Genomic DNA, 21,876 nt, shown 5'->3' on the forward strand with positions numbered 1-21,876 from the left:
TTCAGTATTAGAAAGTATCGTCTGCACGTAAAAGCCACATTCTCCAATATCAGCTTTGCCAGTGATGAAGGTGACGTTTTGATCTTTATTTGCTTTACTATCTTATCGATTTCTAGTTCGTTCAGAATTAGTGAGAAGAAATGATATTTTTGGGGTTCTCATCAAACCCAATTCATGGGAAATCAGAGACCACCCTTTTTAAAAAAAAATTTAAAAAATGTCTAATTAAAAATTTTTTTAATTAAAAAAAATTTTTTAACATAGGCTCCATGGGGCACCTGGGTGGCTCAGTTGGTTGAGCATCCAACCTCAGCTCAGATCATGATCTCGGGGTTCGTGAGTTTGAGCCCCACATCTGGCTCACTGCTGTCAGTGCAGAGCCTCCTTCAGATGCCCTGTCTCCTTCTCTCTGTCCCTCCCACCCTTGTGCTCTCTCTGTTTCTCAAAAATAAATTAAAAAAAAACATGTAAAAAAATTAAGTAGGCTTCATGCCCAGTGTGGAGCCCAATGTGGCACTTGAACTCACGACCCTGAGATCAAGGCCTGAGTTGAGATCAAGAGTCAGCTGCTTAACTGACTGAGCCACCCAGGCACCCCTTCCTTAATCCTTATAGATGTCCTTATTTATGGTTCTTTTCCAATGGCACCTTGAACTCTGACAAGAGACGGACTAAGGAAATAGAGGGCAATGGAGGAGGTTTGAAGACAGTCATCAATAGTAATCATAACTACTATTGCCTCATTGAATCTTTATGAAAAGAATACCTGTGGTGTTGATAATATTGTACCCATTTTCTAGATGAGAAGCAGAGGGACTTGCCCAAGGTGAGAACTAGTAAGTGGCACATCCAATTCTGGTTGAGTCCAAAGCCTCTGCTTTACTTCTGCATTTCTCCAAGAATTGTTATGTTTTCCTCCTCAGTGTTCTTTCTCTCTCCCTTCTTTTCCCTTCACGCTGCCACATTCCCTGTCTTTGGCTCATGTCTGGCCTGTCACCATAGACCCCCTCCACCCCTAGGCTTCCACTGAGTCCATTCTGCACCCTTCGAGACCAACCTTCCTAAAACTTGATTTAAAATGTGCCTTTCCAGATCCAAGATTGTTCTCAGATGTTCTGTCAGCTCCTAAAATATGGCTATCCCTTGAAGAATAGGACACTTATCAAGAGCTCCAGGTTAGAGCCCAAATCTGACCTGGTATGAACCATTTATATAGAAGTCTATGGAAGTCAACTCAGTCTTCTTTGGATAATAGCACTCATTCCCCCTCCCCCCCCCCGCTCCCATGATAGTTATTATAATCCACTCAATAATCCCATTTCTTAATGTGGAATTATAAACTGTTCCCCTGTGGGAGCACTACACAACCTGCAATATTTACTTGTCCTTGGGCTTCTTTGTAACCTCCTCAAGGGATGTCACTGATGTATCCCCTGAGCCCAGCAGAGCACAGGGAAGACAGAAATAGAAACTGCCCTATAGATGTCTGTTGAATGAATTAAATGAGTTCCCGTTTGTAGTGGTAGGCATGAGAGCTCCAGCTTAATATGTGGCCCTTAAATACTTTTGAATACATGAAAAAAAATAGTTAATTACTTCAAATAGATAAAATATTCGTCTTGCCTCCTTTCTAAATACTTCACCCAAATCATACGAATATGAACTCTGACACTTCAGAACCTTTTTATTTTTATTTTTGGCAAGGGGCTGCAATGGCTGTATTGGGACCTTCCTTTCAGCCCAGCTCTGTTACTTACTAGCTGTGGTCTCTAGGGCAAATTATTTAAACTCTCCGTGACTTGTTTCCTACCAGGGATAATAGGAGTAGGCTCTTTCTTTCTTTCTTTTTTTGGTGAAGTTTAAAAGTTTTTTAAATGTTTAGAATAATGTCTAGCTCAGAGGGCACTCAATAAATACAAGCTGTTATCATCATCATTATTCATAGAACAATCATGAATGATATAGGCACTTTGGAGATAGTATATTTTTAAAACTGCAAGGTGTGGGAAAGAGGTCTTATAGTTTTGTCTTACGAGCTGTCACCCTTTGAGATCCTTCAACCTTAACCATTACCTTTGGTTTTCAGAGACTTTTGGAGATTTGCTGAAGTTTTTGCTCTTGTGGATGTTGTGGTGTAGGGGGCCAGTTTTCTTTGAGCAGAACCACCCATAACTGATTTCTGAACCTGTGCGAAGCAGATAAGGATTCACTGGATAAGCATGGGGAGTAGCAATGGTAGTATGAAAAGGAAAATATTAGACCAGGACGCAAGCACTGGAACTTAGAGTTAGGTGGAGAAGTGTAGGACTTTGGTTATGCGATGTTTATTTCTTCCAGCAAGAGATGGGACACTGGAGAAGAAAGGAGAGTGATCTCCAGGTCGCCAAGAGGAAAAAAAAAATGAGCAATGTGGAAGGTTGATACTGACATCCCTCCCTTTCATAAAAGATTTTTAAAAAGGAAACTTTGCTGATTAACTTCTAGGCATTCATTGGTTGCTCTGAAGATGCATCTGTACCTAATGCTTTTAGGTGAATTATACTATTGGCAGAGAAATGAGAGCGGGGTCCACACATGTGCTTGATGAGCCCAAACTAAAAAGCATAGTCAAGAGCCTAGCCCCATGGCACTGGGGCCACACCAAGCAGAAGCCTTAGAATGTGCATCTTCTTTAACCCTCACTTTCACACCTAAGAATTCTTTCTGTAAATATATTTGGATAAGTGGGCAAAACTTAAACGTGAAAGGCAATTTACCACAGCATATCATACTACTGCAAACCTAATAGCAGCTCAGATGAAATAACTTAAATATCCCATAATAGAGGATTGGCTCAATATATTTTGGGACATCCGTCAGTTGAATGCTATGGCCATTTTAAACAATACTGTAAATGTATATTTATTGACACAGGGAGATGTTTGTGCTCTACCGTCAGGGAATAAAACAATATGTAAATTTTGATCCTGCTGTAAACAAATGGATTATATGTGTGGATATAATTACCTGGGAGAGGATTTGCCAAAATGTTAATAAATGATGATCTCTGGATATGTTCAGATACATTTAAAAAATATTGCTCTGTATTTTAAAAATTATCTACAGGGCATTAAAATTGTGATAAAAGTAAAAAAACAAAAAGCAAACACAGAAACAGATGGTCTGATAAGCAGCTGAGGCGGAATGCCTGGGCTCCCATTGAGAGGCAGATATAGGACTGAGGGGGCAGCTCTTCCGGTTTCAAACCTAGAGGAGAGTACACACACCTTACCTAAGCCAGTCATCATTTACAAAGAGCGGGTAGGCTCTTTTACTATAAAGACCCTGTTCTTCATGCGTCCTGCTTGTCATCACACTGGTAAAGATTTGGTCATTTAAAATACATCTGTGGGGCGGGGCACCTGGCTGGCTCAATTGGTAGAGCCTGGGTCGCTTGATCTCGAGGTTGTAAGTTCAAGCCCCACAATGGGCTTAGCAATTACTTAAAAATAAAATCTTAAAAAATATATATGTCTAATGAGTAAACAGGCAAAATAGAATAATATGTTCACTCGTCTCTCCCCCTGGATGGTCAGTTCCACGAAGGGGAGGGCTCCTGATGGCTAGTTTACGACTACTGGAAGGACTTACAGAGGTGATCCACCCTCAGTGTGTGCCTTGTATTTGCCACTGAAAGAGAAAAAACTAGCATTCATTAGGTATTCAACAGATGTTCTTTGAACACTCAACTGAAGTGTATCCTTTATCATTATATTGCGAGTTCAAACCTTTGGCATAGGCTCATCTCTTTATCGGGATAGATGCGTTTCAATTCTATCGTTAAGACAGTGAAGTCTATTTACAGTTAAGAGAATAAATCTTCCTTACATTTGGTAAGTCATTTCAGTCACCCATGGCAAAAGAAAACTTGACACTAGGTGAAAATTATCCACTATGGCAAAATAGGGAACGTAGCTTGAGAATTACATTCTTGGGGCTATCTTTACCCAGTTTTGTTTTGTTTTGTTTTGGTTTGGTTTGTTTGTTTTGCAAGTCTTTTCTTTCCTTCCTTTTTCTCTCTTAAAAAGTTCAGTACATGTTTTTTTTTTTTAATTTTTTTTTAACGTTTATTTATTTTTGAGACAGAGAGAGACAGAGCATGAACGGGGGAGGGGCAGAGAGAGAGGGAGACACAGAATCGGAAACAGGCTCCAGGCTCTGAGCCATCAGCCCAGAGCCCGACGCGGGGCTCGAACTCACGGACCATGAGATTGTGACCTGAGCTGAAGTCGGACGCTTAACCAACTGAGCCACCCAGGCGCCCCCCAAGTTCAGTACATGTTTTTTTAAAAAAATGTGAGCCCTAAGTTATTTTAGACCAGTTACCCCCTGGAGATCCCCATAGGAATGTGTCACCGTCACCTCAGACCCCAAACCGAACCCCACTTATTCCTCACGAATCCAGCTTCTCATCTTCAATTTCTCAGCATAAGAATGTGCAATATCTCTTTGGTTCTCTGGTTCAGAAGTTTGGAATAATCCTCAGTCCCTCAGGCTTCCTTCACTGAATTCCTCCGTTGAATAAGTCTCAAAGTCCTAATAATTCTACCTCTTAAATGACTCGATTCCAGTCCCTTTTCTCTATTCTTACTGCAATTCATCGATGATGAACAAATACTGATGAAGCACCTATCATGTTCCAGGCACGGGGGTTCCAGTGGTGAACAAACCAGATGAAGTCCCTGTCCTCAGGGAGCTGATCATCCAGTAGGAGAGACAGATGATTGACAAGACTATTTTAAGTGTAACAGTTTCAGAGATTGCTAAGGGCAAGAAGATAAAACAGAGGGTTATGGGAAGGGAGTGTGTTAGACAGGAGGGTAGAGCTTGGCCTTTTTGTGGAGCAGACAATTCGAGGAAAACTCAAAGGATGTGAAGGGTGAGCCATCTGAAGATCCGGGGAAGAGTGTTCTGGCAGAGAGAAAAGACAATGCAGTGATCCAAAGTGAGAGAAAGTTCAGTGTGTTCTAGAAGGCCGGGGTGTCTGGAGTGGAGCAAGTGAGCAGCAGAGGCGGTTAAGGAACGGGCAGAGGCAGGCACGCGGGAGGAGGTCTACATTTTTGCAAGGAGGTGAGATTTTTTTTTTTCCTTGACAGGAAGCTATTGGGAGGTCTTGAGGAAGGGAGTGACATCGCTTGATTTACATTTTTGAGAGCTCACTCTACTGCAGTGTGGAGAAGATTGTTGGAAGGCAAGAGAAACCAGAAGATCGACTGGGACACTGGAGAAACCCAAGCAAAAGGTGAAGATGCTGGTAACTGCGGAGGCAGAAGGAAGTTACCAGATTCAGTGTGGTTTGAAGGTAAAGCCGGGAGGACTCGTAAATGGATGGAGGGGATGGTTGTGAGGGAAAGAAAGCAATCAGCATGGCACCTGGGTATTTAGCCTGAGCCAGATGCCTCAATATAATTTATTAAATGATTCATCTTTTTGCCAATCAGGAAAAGATCACCTTTCTTATGTATTATAAGGCTGGATCTATTTCTGGATTTTCTGTTCTACCTATTCCTGATCACACTTTTCTAATTCCTAGTTAAAAACTAATTAAAGGTGGGGCACCTGGGTGGCTCAGTCGGTTAAGCGTCCAACTTCAGCTCAGGTCATGGTCTCGTGGCTTGTGAGTTCGAGCCCCCGTGGGGCTCTGTGCTGACAGTTCAGAGCCTGGAGCCTGCTTCTGATTCTGTCTTCCCGTCTCTCTGCTCCTCCCCTGTTCACGCTCTCTCCCTCTCTCTCTCTCTCAAAAATTAATAAACATTAAAAAAAATTTTTTTAAACCTAATTAAAGGGGCACCTGGGTGGTTCAGTCAGTTAAGCATCCGACTCTTGATTTTGACTCAGGTCATGATCTCACAGTTTGGGAGTTTGAGCCCCACAGCAGGCTCTGTGCTGTGAGCACAGAGCCTACTTGTGATTCTCTCTCTCTCCCTCTCTCTCTGCCCCTTCCCTGCTCAGTGCACGCTCTCCCTGTCAAAATAAATAACTAAACTTAAAAAATAAATTAAAATTATTAACGTATTATCAATTTATGCAGTATACAATAGGTTATAAATAAAATACAATAAAATTAATTTTCTAATCATTCTTACTTTTTCAGATCTGTTTCAGTTTTTCTCACATGCTTATTCTACAAATACATTTTAGAATCACTTTTATCAAGTTAAAAAAAAAACCTGCTAGGAGTTTGATTGTTTAGTATTGTATTTATAGTTTCGTCTGTAATAATGTTTTGTTTGTTTAAAAAAAATTTTAATGTTTATTTATTTTTGAGAGAGAAACAGACAGATTGTGAGTGGGGGAGGGGAAGAGAGAGAAGGAGACACAAAATCCGCAGGCTCCAGCTTCTGAGTTGTCAGCACAGAGCCTGACACAGGGCTTGAACTCGGGAACTAACTGTGAGATCATGATTTCATCCAAAGTCAGACGCTTAACCAACTGATCCACACAGGCCCCCTTATTTGTTTGTTGGTTTTAAATGTTTATGTATTTATTATGAGGGAGAGAGGAAGCATGAGCAGGGAAGAAAGGCAGAGGGAGAGAGTAGAGAGAAGCTCAAGCAGGCTCCGTGCTGTTAGCGCACAGCCCAATGCAGGGCTCGATCTTATGAAACTCAAGATCATGACCTGAGTCGAAATCAAGAGCTGGATGCTCAAATGACTGAGCCACCCAGGTGCCCTAGTTTATAATAACGTTGTATTTTTTATTTTTTAAAATATTTACTCATTTATTTTAGAGAGAGAGAAAGCGAGAGAGAGCTCATGAACAAGGGAGGGGCAGAGAGAGAGGGAGAGAATCCCAAGCAGGCTCCTCACTGGCAGCTCAGAGCCCAACATGGGGCTCGAACTCAAGAACCGTGAGATCATGACCAGAGCCGAAATCAAGAGTTGGATGTTTAACTGACTGAGCCACCCAGGTGCCTCTGTTATGATGTTTTGTTTTTAATGTATTTTTAATTTTTATTTTTAAAAAAGTTTTATTATGTAAGTAACCTCTACACCCAATGTGGGGTTTGAACTGACCCAAGATCAAGAGTCATACGCTCTTCTGACTGAGCCAGCCAGGTGTCCCTCGTCTGTAATAGCATTTTAAAACATTGTCCTTCCATATTCACGATGGCCTTCTGTAAGTTTATAATTTCCTTGATATAAAGCATACACATTTCTTGTTGTTTGTTCTTTTGTGAATGGGAATCTACTGTATCTGTTATACTTTCTAACTAGTTATTGCAGGCAAGTAAGAAAGTTATTACTTTTATAGATTTACGTTTTAACCAGATAATCTACTGAATTCGCTCCTGTTTCTAATAGTTTTTCAGTTGATTCACTTGGGTTTTTAAGACTATAATCTTTAGAATCTGCAAATAATGATACCTTCTGCCTCTTCCTTACCCAATATTTATGCTTCTTATCTCATTCTCTCATCTAATTACATTGGCAAGCACTTCAAGAACAATCATTAAATAATTGTGGTGATAACAAGTACCCTTGTCTTGTTCCTGACTTTAATGAGACTACTTCTAGGGTTTCACCAGTAAGTGTTATGCTGGCTATTAGTTTGTGACGCGTAGGTATGTATTAGATATCTTTTTAAACATGGCTTATAAGTTTTGTTCTATTACTACAGTATTCAGATCTTTAAAAAAGTCAAGTTTTGGGGGGCAAGGAAAGCCAATATTGAAATAATCATGTGGTTTTAATTCTCTAACCTATTTATACGATAAGGTCTTTTAATAGAGTTTGCATTAATGAACTATCTTTAGAAATCTGAAATTATACCCACTTGATTGTGGTATGTTCTTACTTTACTCTGCTATTTATATAATAGAATATATTAATATTTTATTTGGCATTTTGTGTGTTATTCATGAATGAGATTAGTCAGGGGTTGCCTGGCTGGCTCAGTCAGTTGAGCAAGTGACTTTTGCTCTTGGGGTCGTGAGTTCAAGCCCCACGTTGGGTGTAGATTACTAAAAAAATAAATAAAACTTAAAATGTAATTAAATCTTTTCTTTGCCATTTTTGCCATCCTTTGGTATCATTGTTGTGTTGGCTTTGTGGAAAAATTCTTCCCTTAAATTGACACAGTTTAATGACAAATATTCTATCAATGCATGGAAAGCCATCTGGTTCTGGCCTTTGAATAGTACTTTTTAAAAAATTTTTGTTTTAATGTTTATTCATTTTTGAAAGACAGAGAGAGAGAGAGAGAGACAGCACAAGCAGGGGTGGGGCGGAGAGAGAGGAGGACACAGAATCCGAAGCAGGCTCCAGGCTCTGAGCTGTCAGCACAGAGCCCAACGGGGGCTCAAACTCAGAAACCGTGAGATCATGACCTGAGCCGAAGTCACAGGCTTAACCGACTGAGCCGCCCAGGCACCCCTGAATAGTACTTTCTTAAGCACTTTGTAGCAGCTATATAGGTGTGCTACCATTTTTTTTTTAATGTTTATTTATTTTTGAGAGAGAGAGAGAGCACGAACAGGGGAGGGGCAGAGAGAGAGGGTGACACAAAATCTGAAGCAGGATCCAGGCTCTGAGCTGTTAGCACAGAGGCCAATGCAGGGCTTGAACCCGGAAGCTGTGAGATCATGCCCTGAGCCGAAGTCAGATGCTTAACTGACTGAGCCACCCAGGCGCTCCCAACTTATATTTTGATTAAATAGATTATACTATCAAATACATTTTTCAGGGGGGAACCGTGGATAGAATCTCTTGAGTCTTTTCATATTTGAGAATATTGTTATCTTTACTTGTTGAAAATAATTTGACTAGGTCACATGACTTTCCTCTCAAGAATTTTCAATTGTTGCTGTCCACTGGCCTTATATGTTGCCATGGACCAGTTTGAGCCCAGTCTGGTATTTTCCTCTTTTGATTTACTTCATCTGCCTAGATGTTAGAAAGATTTTTTTTCTATCCACAAAGTGCAGTAATTTCAGTGGGAAATGTCTTGGATTAATTATAGTATATTAACTATGTTAATCTGAAGATTCAGCTCTTGTAATTTCAGAAAGTTTTCTTCTATTATATCTTTAAATATCTGTTCTTTTTTGTACTTTGGAGAGAATAGTTATGTATATTTTGTAACTAGGTTGGCTGTCTTCCATATCTACTAACTTCTGCGTAATAATTTTTATTTTTATTCCTTTCCTTTTCATCCTGTATGGTTTTTCTCCAGTCTACCGATGAGACTTATTATTTTGCACAACCAGTTTTGCTTCTTGGTGTTTCCAAATTCATTCATTATATCTGCAATGAAATTTTTTTCCTTCATCTTTGCCAGCTTCCTTTAAATTTCATGTGTTCTTGTCCTTTTATCTTTGATAATCATCTCTCATAGAGTCCGGCTGTCTTTAATTATATCTAAGTATGGAGCATTTATTTTATCAAATTTTCTCCTGCTTCTCAATGCTTTTTTTTTTTTAATGTTCATTTATTTTTGAGAGAGAGAGTGAGAGAGCAGGGGAGGAGCAGAGAGAAAGGGGGACAGAGGATCCAAAGTGGGCCCCACACTGACAGCAGCCAGCCCATGTGGAGCTGAAACTCACAAACTATGAGATCATGACCTAAGTCGAAGTCAGGCACTTAACTGACTGAACCACCCAGGCGCCCCTCATTTCTCTTTCAAATGTGTTTCTTCTTGTATGTCTTTATATGTCTCTTCTTTATGTCTCCCTCCTTCCCTCCCTCCTTTTTTCCTTCCCTGTCTCCTTTCTTTCTTCCTTACTTTAATAAAAAAACTCTCCAAATGGGCTTCATCTGCCACGTATATAATTGTGGCTGAGATTATCTTTTCGACCCTGCTTGCCTCCACACTTACTCTTTCCACAACTGCTGGCTCCCACACGGGCCGCCCCATGAATCATAGAGGCCAAGCAGTTTCATGCCTTGAAAGGGCAGATATTCTTTCCTCCTTTTTACCCTCCATTAAAGCTTTCAACACAACAGCTTCCAAGATTCCAAATCATTGTTTAGTGTTGCAGTTCTTTGAATTCATAAGCATCAAATTTTTCCCCCGAAGTCCATGTATGGTGCTGTGTTGGCATGAGTTTCTAACATCCATTGTGCACTGTTCCTGAAACCAGCACAGTTCTGATGATTCTGGGGCTGACTCTGGCCAGCAGCTCACCCTAAGTTATCCCATGTGGCGAGTTTCCTCTTAGGAGTCTCTGTTCTTACAACATGTCCTTAGTCAGACACTCTGGCTTAGCAGATATATCGTAATATCTTTGGACCTCTGGTGGGGAGGAAAATTTAGCTACCCTCCTATTCTTTTTCTCCTATGGGGCTCTTCTGACTCTACATGAATTTAGGCTAACCACCTTCCTTCTAGATTCTCATAATGTTGGAAGATCAATAATACATTAACTCTATGCTCAAGATCCTTGCACGTCTCCTATTTATACCAGACATATTGCAAGTGGCACATTCCAGCAGAATGTGGTATTCAAATGATCTTTGCTTCTGGACCCATCTAGCCCCGTAGACTTGAGCAGCTGGTGGTAATGCCCACATAATGCGGCTGTTACACAACCAGCAGAGTAGGTGATATCCTTTCTCAACACCTTCTTCAAATAAAAGTGTTGGACCTGCCGGTACCCTGTTATTTGAGCTTCCTCCTTTCAAGGTCTAGAAATCCAGACTTATTCATGCAATAAAGAGAACATACAATGTTTATTAAGCTCTACTCTGCTATGTGCTAGGAGTTATTTGAGGTTCTTGTCATATAATTGTGGACAAGAAATAAGTTCCCGCCCTCACAGAGCTTTCAGACTAAAGGATGGAATTGTTTCTCATCTTGCCATCCATGCAGAGAGTTTGCCTTCTTGTGGTTTGTGTATAAATTCAAAGATGGCACCTCCTCAAATGGGAGAAATAGCAGGAATCTGAATACTTGCCGTTCTGAGTTTGTCTTTGTTTTGCAGGCATAAATTGCCCTTCCTTTACTTTTTAAAAACTTAATTAATTTGGGATGGCTCAGTGGTGAAGCATCTGACTTAGGCTCAGGTCATGATCTCATGGTCCGTGAGTTTGAGCCCCGCGTCAGGATCTCTGCTCTCAGCACAGAGCCCACTTGGAATCCTCTGTCTCCCTCCCCCTCTGCCCCTCCCCCACTCGCATGCATGTGTGTGTGCACATGCTCTCTCTCTCTCTCAGATATAAATAAACATTAAAAATTAATTAATTTATTTATTTACACCCAATGTGGGGCTCGAATTCACAACCTTGAGATCAAGAGTAACATGCCCTACTGACTGAGCCAGCCAGGCACTCCAAAGTCCACTCTCTTAAAAAAAAAAAAATGGATTTAAAATGTATTTTCTGAAGTTAATTCATGCAAAAGAAAGTTCTGGAAATGCTGCGTAGGCCTGCAGGGCAAGTTAAGCATTAGCATCTCTCCTTGAGGCTTCATTTCAACACTCCACAGGTCCATTTGCAACCTGTACTTTGAATCTGATTAGTTGCATAATAACTCTTTACATTTTCATGCAGTGTGACACCTTTCTTTGGATGAGCTTAAAGTGTTTTACAGCCATTATCCTATTAACCCTCACCCTAGGGAGTGTTGGGGGTGCGTGGAATATGTTATTATCTTTATTTTATGGAAGGGACATGATGGCACAAGGAAGTCAACGAATTTGAGCAATAGCACATGGGAAGTTGGGTGGAACTGGGGACAGAAACAGGTCTCATAAACAGGCTTTTGCTGCTGTGGCAGAAATCTCTCCGCTTCCTTTATCAGAAAGAGCCAAGCGGCCTTAGTGGTGATACTGAAGGTCTGATCTTTCATCCAAAGGGAGGGGTTAAATATATGCTGGGAGGAAGGAGCAGATGAGTTAAGTTGATTCATCTAGAATGATAGGAGCTGCTCAATAAACTTCTGCAAGCAATCTGCATGTGTATTTCATGTCTGCTTTACTGCATGGTGTCATGCTGCCAGGTGCTGTAGGAGAAACCCAGGGAGTGTTCTGCTTGGCACAGAGTAGCTCCTAAATACATATTTGTGGAAGGCAGGAAGGCAGGAAGGCAGGAAGGCAGGAAGGGGGCAGGCAAGAAGGAAAGAAGGAAGGAAGTAAGGGAGGGAGGGAAGGAGGAAGGGAGGAAAGAAAGTGGGAACAAAGAAGGGAAGGTAAGATATCATTCCCGTCTTCAGGGAGCTTATAATTAGAGAGAGGGAAACCAAAATAATATAAAGAAAAATTATGTGCTGAACAAGGGAGTATTGTCCATTGATGCCTAAGCAGAGCAGAGAGGGAAGGAACCTCCAGGCCTGGAGCCATCAGAGAAACTTTCTCTGATGGAAATTGAATAGGCCTTGGAGGAGGGAGGGATTCTGGAGATGAGGAGGAGGAGAGAGAGATTATTTTGGGAAGTGTGAGGGCCTGACTAGTCTGGTGGTAGAGAGTATCCGAAGGAAGGAGTGCTTTTTTAAAAATGTGTTTTTAAAGGAAGAAGTGGGTCTTGTGAGATTGCAGGGAGGGGTTGTTTCTTTCATTAGATGTTGTGGAGTGCCCACAATTTACTAGAAGATAAAGTGCAGGGAATCAGAGCAAACTCCTAGATTCTGAGGTTGAAAGTGTGCTGTTGCTGAGAAGGAAAGCTTGCATTTTGGAAGACGGTTAACTTTGTGAGTCTCTAATAATTTCTGGAGCTAGTCTCAGCACATTTATTTTGAAACTGTGTGGACTCCATATTCTGCTCGGAGTGTTTGTTTCTCCCTTAAAGGTGAGATTGAGCTCACGATTATTCTGTTATCACTGAAATGTATTCTTTTTTTTTTTTTTACCGTTTTTGTATTTTTTTTTACTTGGTTTTAGTTAGTGAGCATATAAATGTATTTATCATTATTCTGTTGTTATTTTTACTGCTTTTACTATTATTCAGTTCTTTTTTTTTTTTTTTAATTTTTTTTCAACATTTTTTATTTATTTTTGGGACAAAGAGAGACAGAGCATGAACGGGGGAGGGGCAGAGAGAGAGGGAGACACAGAATCGGAAACAGGCTCCAGGCTCCGAGCCATAAGCCCAGAGCCTGACGCGGGGCTCGAACTCACGGACCGCGAGATCGTGACCTGGCTGATGTCGGACGCTTAACCGACTGCGCCACCCAGGCGCCCCTATTATTCAGTTCTGATTACACTACCGCATCCATCGCTCTCCTATCTCTGATCCACTTTTATCCCTTACCATGGCTCATATCTGGCAGAGTTCTCTAGCAAACTTTCTTCTTCTGACCTGGGTTCAGCAATTAAAATCATACATTTTGAAAATAGTTATTACTGTCTTTCAGCATTTTCCATATCTTTGGGGATCAAAACTCTTGTTTTATTTTGGGTTCTTTCTTCCCCCATGAAACAGGGAAGGTGAAAAGCTTTAGACACAGAAATCTCTTCTACTCCCAAATATTGTTGGCCTCTGACTAGAGGTAGATAATCAAAATAAGAAAAAAACAAAACAAAACAAAACAACTAACTCAACAAACACTATAGGAAATGCGTATCAACCCAAGTAGGAGATCTCATGGTCTTAAAAGGTGATTGCCATCATGTGGAAGTCTGAAGAAGGCAGAGGGCAGTGTGAATGTGAGGGTTCTGCAGACTCTCAGCAGGGTGGTAAAGTTGCAAGTATTCATATGCATAGGTGCAGAAGAATAAGATCCGTAGATTTGCAGCCAGGTCCCAGGTATGATTGAGGGCTGGGCGGGGTGGGGGGGAAAGCGTATGAGCAAGAACCCCAGTTTTCTACTGCCCAAAGCAGCAGAGGGGACATATTTGGAAGAGAGACCGGCAGAATTTTCTGAAATGCATTCCCCATTTATTACCTTGCCATCTAATGGAGAGCCTGACTGAGAATGAGGTTCATATCAAATTCCTATTTCTCTTTTCTCTCTTTGAATGTTCCCAGTTTAATTCGGGCGCATGCATTATCAAACATCTGTTTTAATTACAGCCATTGTTGAGGTAGTTAATCAGTTGTCGTCTCTCACCAGCCAAAATCCTATATTGCTGAATTTTTGTACAATCAAAGATACAATAAATATAAAAGGAATTCTTGTATATCAGCAAGGAAAAAAAAATGCATACAACTTCTTTGCTCACTGATGCAACCAAAACACCAAGGAGTTATTATAATGTGCATTCCCCTGACACAGACTTTTATTTCATGCAAATGACTGTGATTAAGATTCAAATACTTTTTTTTTCCATTTTCACACATTACTTAATCAATGTGAAGTACTGTGTAAAAATTGCATCTCTTCATAACAGTGATTTTGACCAAGTCAAGTGTTGCTCCTAGAATTATAATCCAGACTTGTGATTCAATTATCATTTAGAGACTTTCTAAATTCAAATTAAGTTCACTCTCTCCTCCTCCTCCCAACACTGTAAACTTAATATCAGTATGGATCATTTGTAAGGTGTGACCAAAATAACTTTCCATTTCAAAGAAGTATACAATGTGATGTGTAAATTTCCCTTACTTGCAAAAAAAAATAGAAAAAAAGCACAGCAATCAATAGTGAGTTGCCATTAAAATGTATGAAATGCACAAAGTACAGTCTATTTACGTTATACTTAGCTTTTACGCTGGATAATACCGACACTCTCCAGCATATTTATCTATTTAAACTTACTTGGAACACTTGTACAAACCACCATTTAAAAAGTTCAAAAAAGGGGCGCCTGGGTGGCGCAGTCGGTTAAGCGTCCGACTTCAGCCAGGTCACGATCTCGCGGTCCGGGAGTTCGAGCCCCGCGTCAGGCTCTGGGCTGATGGCTCAGAGCCTGGAGCCTGTTTCCGATTCTGTGTCTCCCTCTCTCTCTGCCCCTCCCCCGTTCATGCTCTGTCTCTCTCTGTCCCAAAAATAAATAAAAAATGTTGAAAAAAAATTAAAAAAAAAAGTTCAAAAAGAACCCATGGAATACATAAAGTTTGGCATCGCCGTTTGATGATTTAACTATTGGACATTCAAAAGCTCATTCTTACAGGAATCAACTAGGAATGAATAAAATGAAGTCGGATTCCAGAAACCAGCTAGGTAACTCTCCTACAACTGTAAACATTGATCTATTTACTGCTTACTGCACCCAAACCAGAGGCTGAATCTTGTTTTGTTATTGTCTGTGACTCTCTTTCTTGTTCATCTTGCATTTCATTTATACTCGAAAAATTAGATGTTGCCAGTGACTAAGTTTCGGTTATTACCAGGTACTATCCACATCCATTTTCTTACCCTGACCCTTACCCTTACCCTAACCCTTACCCTTACCCTTTCTATACCCTAAATGTCTTTACCCTCTGAGATGAAAATAAAATCTAATTTTCATTGTTTTCCTTCTTTAAACGTTCCCCCCAAATTCCTCCTTTTGTGTCCAATTGCAATGAGCAAAGACACTCATCTTTTGTTCTCCATGGTTCCTAGAACACAATGCTTTCTCTATGCTAGAGCTGAATCTCTTGAATTTGAATAGTTTTTTTTTTTTTTAAGGGAAGTAGAATTTGCATTTGATTGAGTCGGATGAATTCAAACATATAATGTTTGAATCTAGATATTCCTTTTGGAAGTTTCTTGAACATTCTAAAAGAGACATTCCACCTTTTCTGCCAGGAAAGATAGAGAGACATTGGCAGTTCATATGAGGGTCTCAACTTGTAGAGACCTTGGCCAGTTGAAACCAAAGGTCTAGTCCTGAATTTTCTGGAAGACTAGGAAACGTCTTTGAAGTTGAGGTGGTTTTACAGGAGGAACAATCATGATCTGCCTAAGAAGGCATTGTCACATTCTACAGAAATAAGAGTGGCCAGCCATGTCTGGGTCTTTCAAAGCCACAACCAAGTCATTTGAAGTCAGTGCAGACTACTTACAGAGGACCAGAGAGATGATTCCTATCTATTCTGATTCCATCCAGGGAGTTGTGTGGGGGCTTATGATAAAGCTTCGAGGGAGAAACGAGATTGGATCAGAGGCCCTGGCTGGTCCCCATTATCTAACCTTCCCTATCCCATAGAAATGGAATTTTTGCTGGGCACATGACTGCCCAGAACAAGACTGCATTTCCCAATGTGGCCCTTTCCCATAGCCCTTTGCATAGTCCTCATAGCTGGTAATGGATCCATGATTAAATTCTGGCCAATAGAATGCAAGAGTATAGGTCCAAAATTCCTTATCCCGAATAGAGGTCATATATGGTATGGAATTCAGATTTCTTTTTTTTTTTTTTTTTCCGATTTTGAAGGTGATACGATGCATATTCTGCTTATTATTATGGAATATCTCTATTGGTGGCAGGGACAGCATCTCACTATCAACTGCAGCAAAGCATAGTAATATTCACTCTAAATGGGATAAAGACAATGATCTCATGGCGATGCAGGCTGGCTGAGCCCAAGACCCAGGGTAACAGGGTCCTTGGCTTTACGCAGCATAGAAATCAAACAGGAACCAGAGCAAGTGAAAACAGAGTTTCTTGAACAGTGTAAGTGACAGAAGAGTGCCTGGGAGACTCAGAAAGGAACAGAGAATGAGTCTCATCAGTGCTTGGGGCTACGGGTTTATATTAAGAAAGAGTCTAGGGGCGCCTGGGTGGCGCAGTCGGTTAAGCGTCCGACTTCAGCCAGGTCACGATCTCGCGGTCCGTGAGTTCGAGCCCCGCATCGGGCTCTGGGCTGATGGCTCAGAGCCTGGAGCCTGCTTCCGATTCTGTGTCTCCCTCTCTCTCTGCCCCTCCCCCGTTCGTGCTCTGTCTCTCTCTGTCCCAAAAATAAATAAACGTTGAAAAAAAAATTAAAAAAAAAAAAAAAAAAAAAAAAAAAAAAAGAAAGAGTCTAGGGTACGTTCTCCTCCAGGAACCCAGGGTAGAGGCAACTGTCAGATGAACAATAGGTGCTTTTCCATAAATTACTGAAGGTAGGGGTACTGAGGCCAGCATGCGCTGAGGTTTGTTTGAAGCTCATGTCCTGGAACACGTTTGAGATCTGGCTCTTCGTAGGTGTTATCAGGTGTTTGGGGCCTAGGACAAAACTCAGCCAATGATTAACTTTCTTGCTTCTTCCCTGAAATGGGAACATAGCTTCTTTGGCTTATACAGGGGCAAAATGTGGATCACGAGTTAACGGGGCCTACCAGAAAAACAGCAGAGACGGAGCCTTTCTAAAATGGAGTCTCTTCAATGGCAATCCAGGTCCGGTTTTGTCCTCAAATGAACTGTTGTTGAAAACTATGAAAGGAATTTTGGTTTTTAGAGCTTTTTGGATCTCAGAATTATGGATCATGTGGCAGCTTCTAGAAACCTGTAGAGACAGCTCACAAATATCCTTCGACTCTCCCTTGTTTCTTCCTACATTCTGCCTTCTGGAAAGTGAAGCTTCCTTAGACCACGAGGACCGTGGTTTTAAAGACAATATAAATTGCCCTTATTTATTCTTTTCCTCAAATGCTATTAACTTTAAATGTGAATCTTTTTGTTTTGCTGCATCGCTTAATATTGAATGCACACCATGTGCAACACACTATACTAAGTATCTCATTTAATTCTGTGATCAGTTCCATTTAACGGATGAGAAAACTGAAGAATAGAAAGTTTGTCTAACTTAGCCAAGGTCCATATTCAGTAAGTGGCAAAGCTAGGATTTGAAACTAAGAAGTCTCTCTCAGTGAGACCATACTTGCCATATAAAAAATGTGTTGGAGACTCATTGGTCAAGTTTCACGTTTCCCTATGGTTCTGGGATTGCATTCTTTAGAGGCCTTGTTGAGATACTGTGCTTTTTTTTCCTCCTTCATTTTAGTTTGGCAAGTTTTAATTTGCAATTAACCAGCTTTCTTTCTTTTTTTTTTTTTTAATTTTTTTTTTTAACGTTTTATTTATTTTTGAGACAGGGAGAGACAGAGCATGAACAGGGGAGGGTCAGAGAGAGGGAGACACAGAATCTGAAACCGGCTCCAGGCTCTGAGCTGTCAGCACAGAGCCCGACACGGGGCTCAAACTCACGGACCGTGAGATCGTGACCTGAGCCGAAGTCGGCCGCTTAACCGACTGAGCCACCCAGGCGCCCCTAACCAGCTTTCTAACAACCCCCAAAAGAGAAGGGTAAAGCTAAAAGCCTATTGCTTTCTATGATCACGCTAACATTCATGACCACAACTACATCATGATGTAAAGCACTGGACAGAAAGGTTTATAGATATAACTGTTATGCAGACGTACCTCCCAGCCAAATTAGAAGTGAATATAAATTTGGGATACGAATGAACCTATCATCTTGGCCATATTTTCTCGGTGACATCTATGTCTCTCTCTTTTTTTTTTTTTAATTTATTTTTTCTATTTTGAGAGAGAGAGAGACAGAGACAGAGAGAGTGTGTGTGTGTGCACGAGCGGGAGTGGAGCAGAGAGACAGAGAATCTCCAGCAGGCTCTCCACTATCAGTGCAGAGTCCAATGTGGGGCTCAACCTCACAAACCGAGAGATCATGACCTGAGCCGAAATGAAGAGCTGGACGCTCCGCCAGCTGAGCCACACAGGCACCCCATCTGTCTCATTTGAAGTGTCCCATACTCAGTGGTAGGTGCCTTCTTCCTGTTAATACCTGAGTGCCAAAAGAAGTCACAGTCTAATAGCAAAGCCATCCCTGCTCAAATCTGAGAAGATTTCAGAAGTTATAAATGTTGTATTCCCATTGTATTGGCATTTCTGGCACAATTCACTCTAGAAACTATGGGGAAAAAATGTAATGAGTTAACAATTGGAAAGGGCGCTGCTAATGAAATTGGTTTTGACTCTAGAAAGATGTGTGTATGACTTAGCCATTCTCAGTTTCATATCTTTGGTTTCAACTCATTCACGTAGTTGAATCTCAAGTATTAGTGTAGCAAATACGGTAAAATATTAAGTTGTTGAATCTGGGTGTTGAGCAGATGAACGTTCATTATACTATTTTCCCTACTTTTGTGTAAGTTTGGCAATTTCATAATAAAATGTCAGAAGACCAGGGAAAAATCCATACAAATGATAACTTTAAAAATCTGCCATTATTTAAGTGAGGTCATCTAGGTGTTTAGCTCTATACTGTCCAATACAGTGGCCATTACGCAAATGAGGCTATTTAAATTTAAATAGAAATCCATTAAAAAGGCATTAAATTAAAAATTGAGTCCCTCGGTTGCACTAGCCACACATTTCAGTACTCAGCAGTCACTGCCTATATATTTTTTAAACCATTCTTAATTGTGGTAAAATTTGCATAACAAAATTTACTTTTTTTTTTTTTTTTTTTTTAACGTTTATTTATTTTTGGGACAGAGAGAGACAGAGCATGAACGGGGGAGGGGCAGAGAGAGAGGGAGACACAGAATCGGAAACAGGCTCCAGGCTCTGAGCCATCAGCCCAGAGCCTGACGCGGGGCTCGAACTCCCGGACCGCGAGATCGTGACCTGGCTGAAGTCGGACGCTCAACCGACTGCGCCACCCAGGCGCCCCAAAATTTACTATTTTTAAATGTACAGTTCAATGTATAAGTGCGTTTGCATCGCTGTGCAACTATCGCTGTGCATCCATCTCCAGAATTTTAAAAAATTTTCTCTATTTTTTATGTGAGCCATTTTTATTGTGGCAAAACAAATATATGAACATATTAAGAGCCTGTTGAATTTAGTACTGTTGTCTGTTCCCAAATTTCTCTGAAAATATTGGCTTGCTACTTGCTTCTCCTCATATGGATTGCAAACATAGAGGTAGCAAAAACCTCCGGGTTGAGAAACCTTAAAGGAGAAAATTCTGAATTGTGAAACTTTATACGTTAACTATCTTTTTTTTCCCCTGGAAATGGAGAAGCAGGAGGAACCCCATTCTTCAACCGTAACAATGAAACACACCTCATTCCACTCATAGTTCCCCAAGGCTCTGGTCCTCTGGAACATAATTTGAGACACACAGCTCTATGGAGCACAGACATTGATTCACCAGCAAACATTTGTGTGGAGCCTCCCGGAGCCAGGCGCTGTGCTGGTGATGGGAATATAAAGGTAAGGAAGACAGGCAAGGCTCTTGTTTTTCATGGCGCTTCCTTTCTGGTGTGGGGAGACAGACAATCAACCAGTTAGCAAGTCCACAGACAGACCCAAGGTATCGTATGGTCGTAAATACTGCAAAGAATATAAAACAGGGTGATGTGTTGGAAAACTTCACTGACCGGATGTTAAATGTCCTATTCAGAAGCCGATTCCGAATTAGCTATAAATCGTCTAAAAACAATGAAATATGACATTCACCAAAAAGAAGTTCACCTTCTACTACCTTTGCTTTTCCTGCCTCTGACTGTCATATTGGTTGGTTCTACTCCATTATTTACTTTTAATAAGCTTGGGAGCTTGGGGGATATAAATCTGGTAATCGCTCAGGTAATTCACACCTTATCTTTATGTTCAAAAAAGAAGATAGCTATAACTTTTGCAAAAGAAATTCATCTAGATTGGTGCTTGTTGCAAATTGAACCCCGGGTTTTCAACGAATGAAGAACAGATCTGAAAAAACAGAGAAGAAAAACTATGGATATGTCAGACAGCTTTGCATAACGCCTGTCATTGTCTTCTCGAGCCCAGTCAAGATCGGGAGCCATGTGGGTTAATATTTCCACCAACTTCTCCTCTGTCGTATGTTTGCCAAGTATCGCCTCTACTTGGGACACAACACTGATTTGCAGAGCGTGCAGTTGTGTGAACCCAGGAGGAAGGCAGTGTGATTCACACAACTTCCCTTCTCTCGACAGGAAATACAGCAAAGCATGTCCTGTGTTCCCATAAAGTTCACCGTCCTATACGTTCTATACCTAAATCTATTACTGACTAGAAGAAAAGTCAATGTATGACAAGAGATATTTTCTTTTCACTGAGTAAAAGTTCCAATGAGTGAAGTGAGTAATGTTGTTATAATCGTCCACATAAAAGGAGATAAAGCAGTTGGAGAGAGAGAAATGCAAACTGTTCCAAGGTCTGATCTTGACAGTAAAGACTTAATCATTTTCAAGCCTTCTTGATTTTCCTGCCTCTTGTCTACACACTTCTGCCAATGTTTCATCTTTAAGATCTATTCACAGCCTTCAAAACAGCCTGGGGCAAATAGCAAGGACGGCCAGAGAATGTGGTTTTCAGTTACTCTACTATTTGGGTGACTCCTTAGCTGGGATAATGCGATTTTGAATGGATTTTAAATGGTAATGGTGATAGGGGATGGTCAATATTTATTTATAAGCTTTCTTAGTTGGGATGCTATTTCAATTTTTACATATCTCTTAAATTTTAGAGAAATACATTTCCCAACTGAGTTTTTTAGGTTTAGAAAATTGACCATTATACAAACATCCTTCACTGAAATTCATTGCCAGCATTTATAACTAATACTAATGACGAAACTGATATTAACTGTGCTGAGAGCTTACCATATATTACCTCATCTAATTCTCATGACAAGTGATGGAGGAAACTAAGGGTAAGGGAAGTAGAGTAGCCAGCGACTCTTTTTTTTGTATTATTTTTTTAATGTTTATTTATTTTTGAGAGAGGGAGAGACAGAGTGTGAGCAGGCAAGGGGCAGAGAGAGAGGGAGACACAGAATCGGAAGCAGGCTCCAGGCTCCAAGCTGTCAGCACAGAGCCCAATGCGGGGCTCGAACTCACGAACCACGAGATCATGACCTGAGCCGAAGTCGGAAGCTCAACTGACTGAGCCACCCGGGCACCCCAAGTAACCAGCGACTCTTGTTATATGTCCTGTGTTGGCAATGAGGTCAGGTTTCAGGGGGTGCATTGGAGAGCGTTTAATTTATCATAATCTTGATCAGA

At 40.8% G+C, this 21,876-nt stretch overlaps 1 long non-coding RNA gene across 1 annotated transcript in view; it reads left to right on the top strand.

The window, feature by feature from the left end:
• Nucleotides 1–21,651, top strand: part of LOC122469140 — a 168,036-nt gene extending 146,385 nt beyond the window's left edge. The window contains exons 3-4 of the long non-coding RNA XR_006293391.1: nucleotides 5,136–5,341; nucleotides 19,875–21,651. This is a non-coding gene — a long non-coding RNA (uncharacterized LOC122469140). The remainder of the gene's footprint in view (nucleotides 1–5,135; nucleotides 5,342–19,874) is intronic.
• Nucleotides 21,652–21,876: the final 225 nt, after the last annotated feature.

Source organism: Prionailurus bengalensis, chromosome B3, assembly GCF_016509475.1.
Source record: "Prionailurus bengalensis isolate Pbe53 chromosome B3, Fcat_Pben_1.1_paternal_pri, whole genome shotgun sequence".
NCBI classification, from domain to species: Eukaryota; Metazoa; Chordata; class Mammalia; order Carnivora; family Felidae; genus Prionailurus; species Prionailurus bengalensis.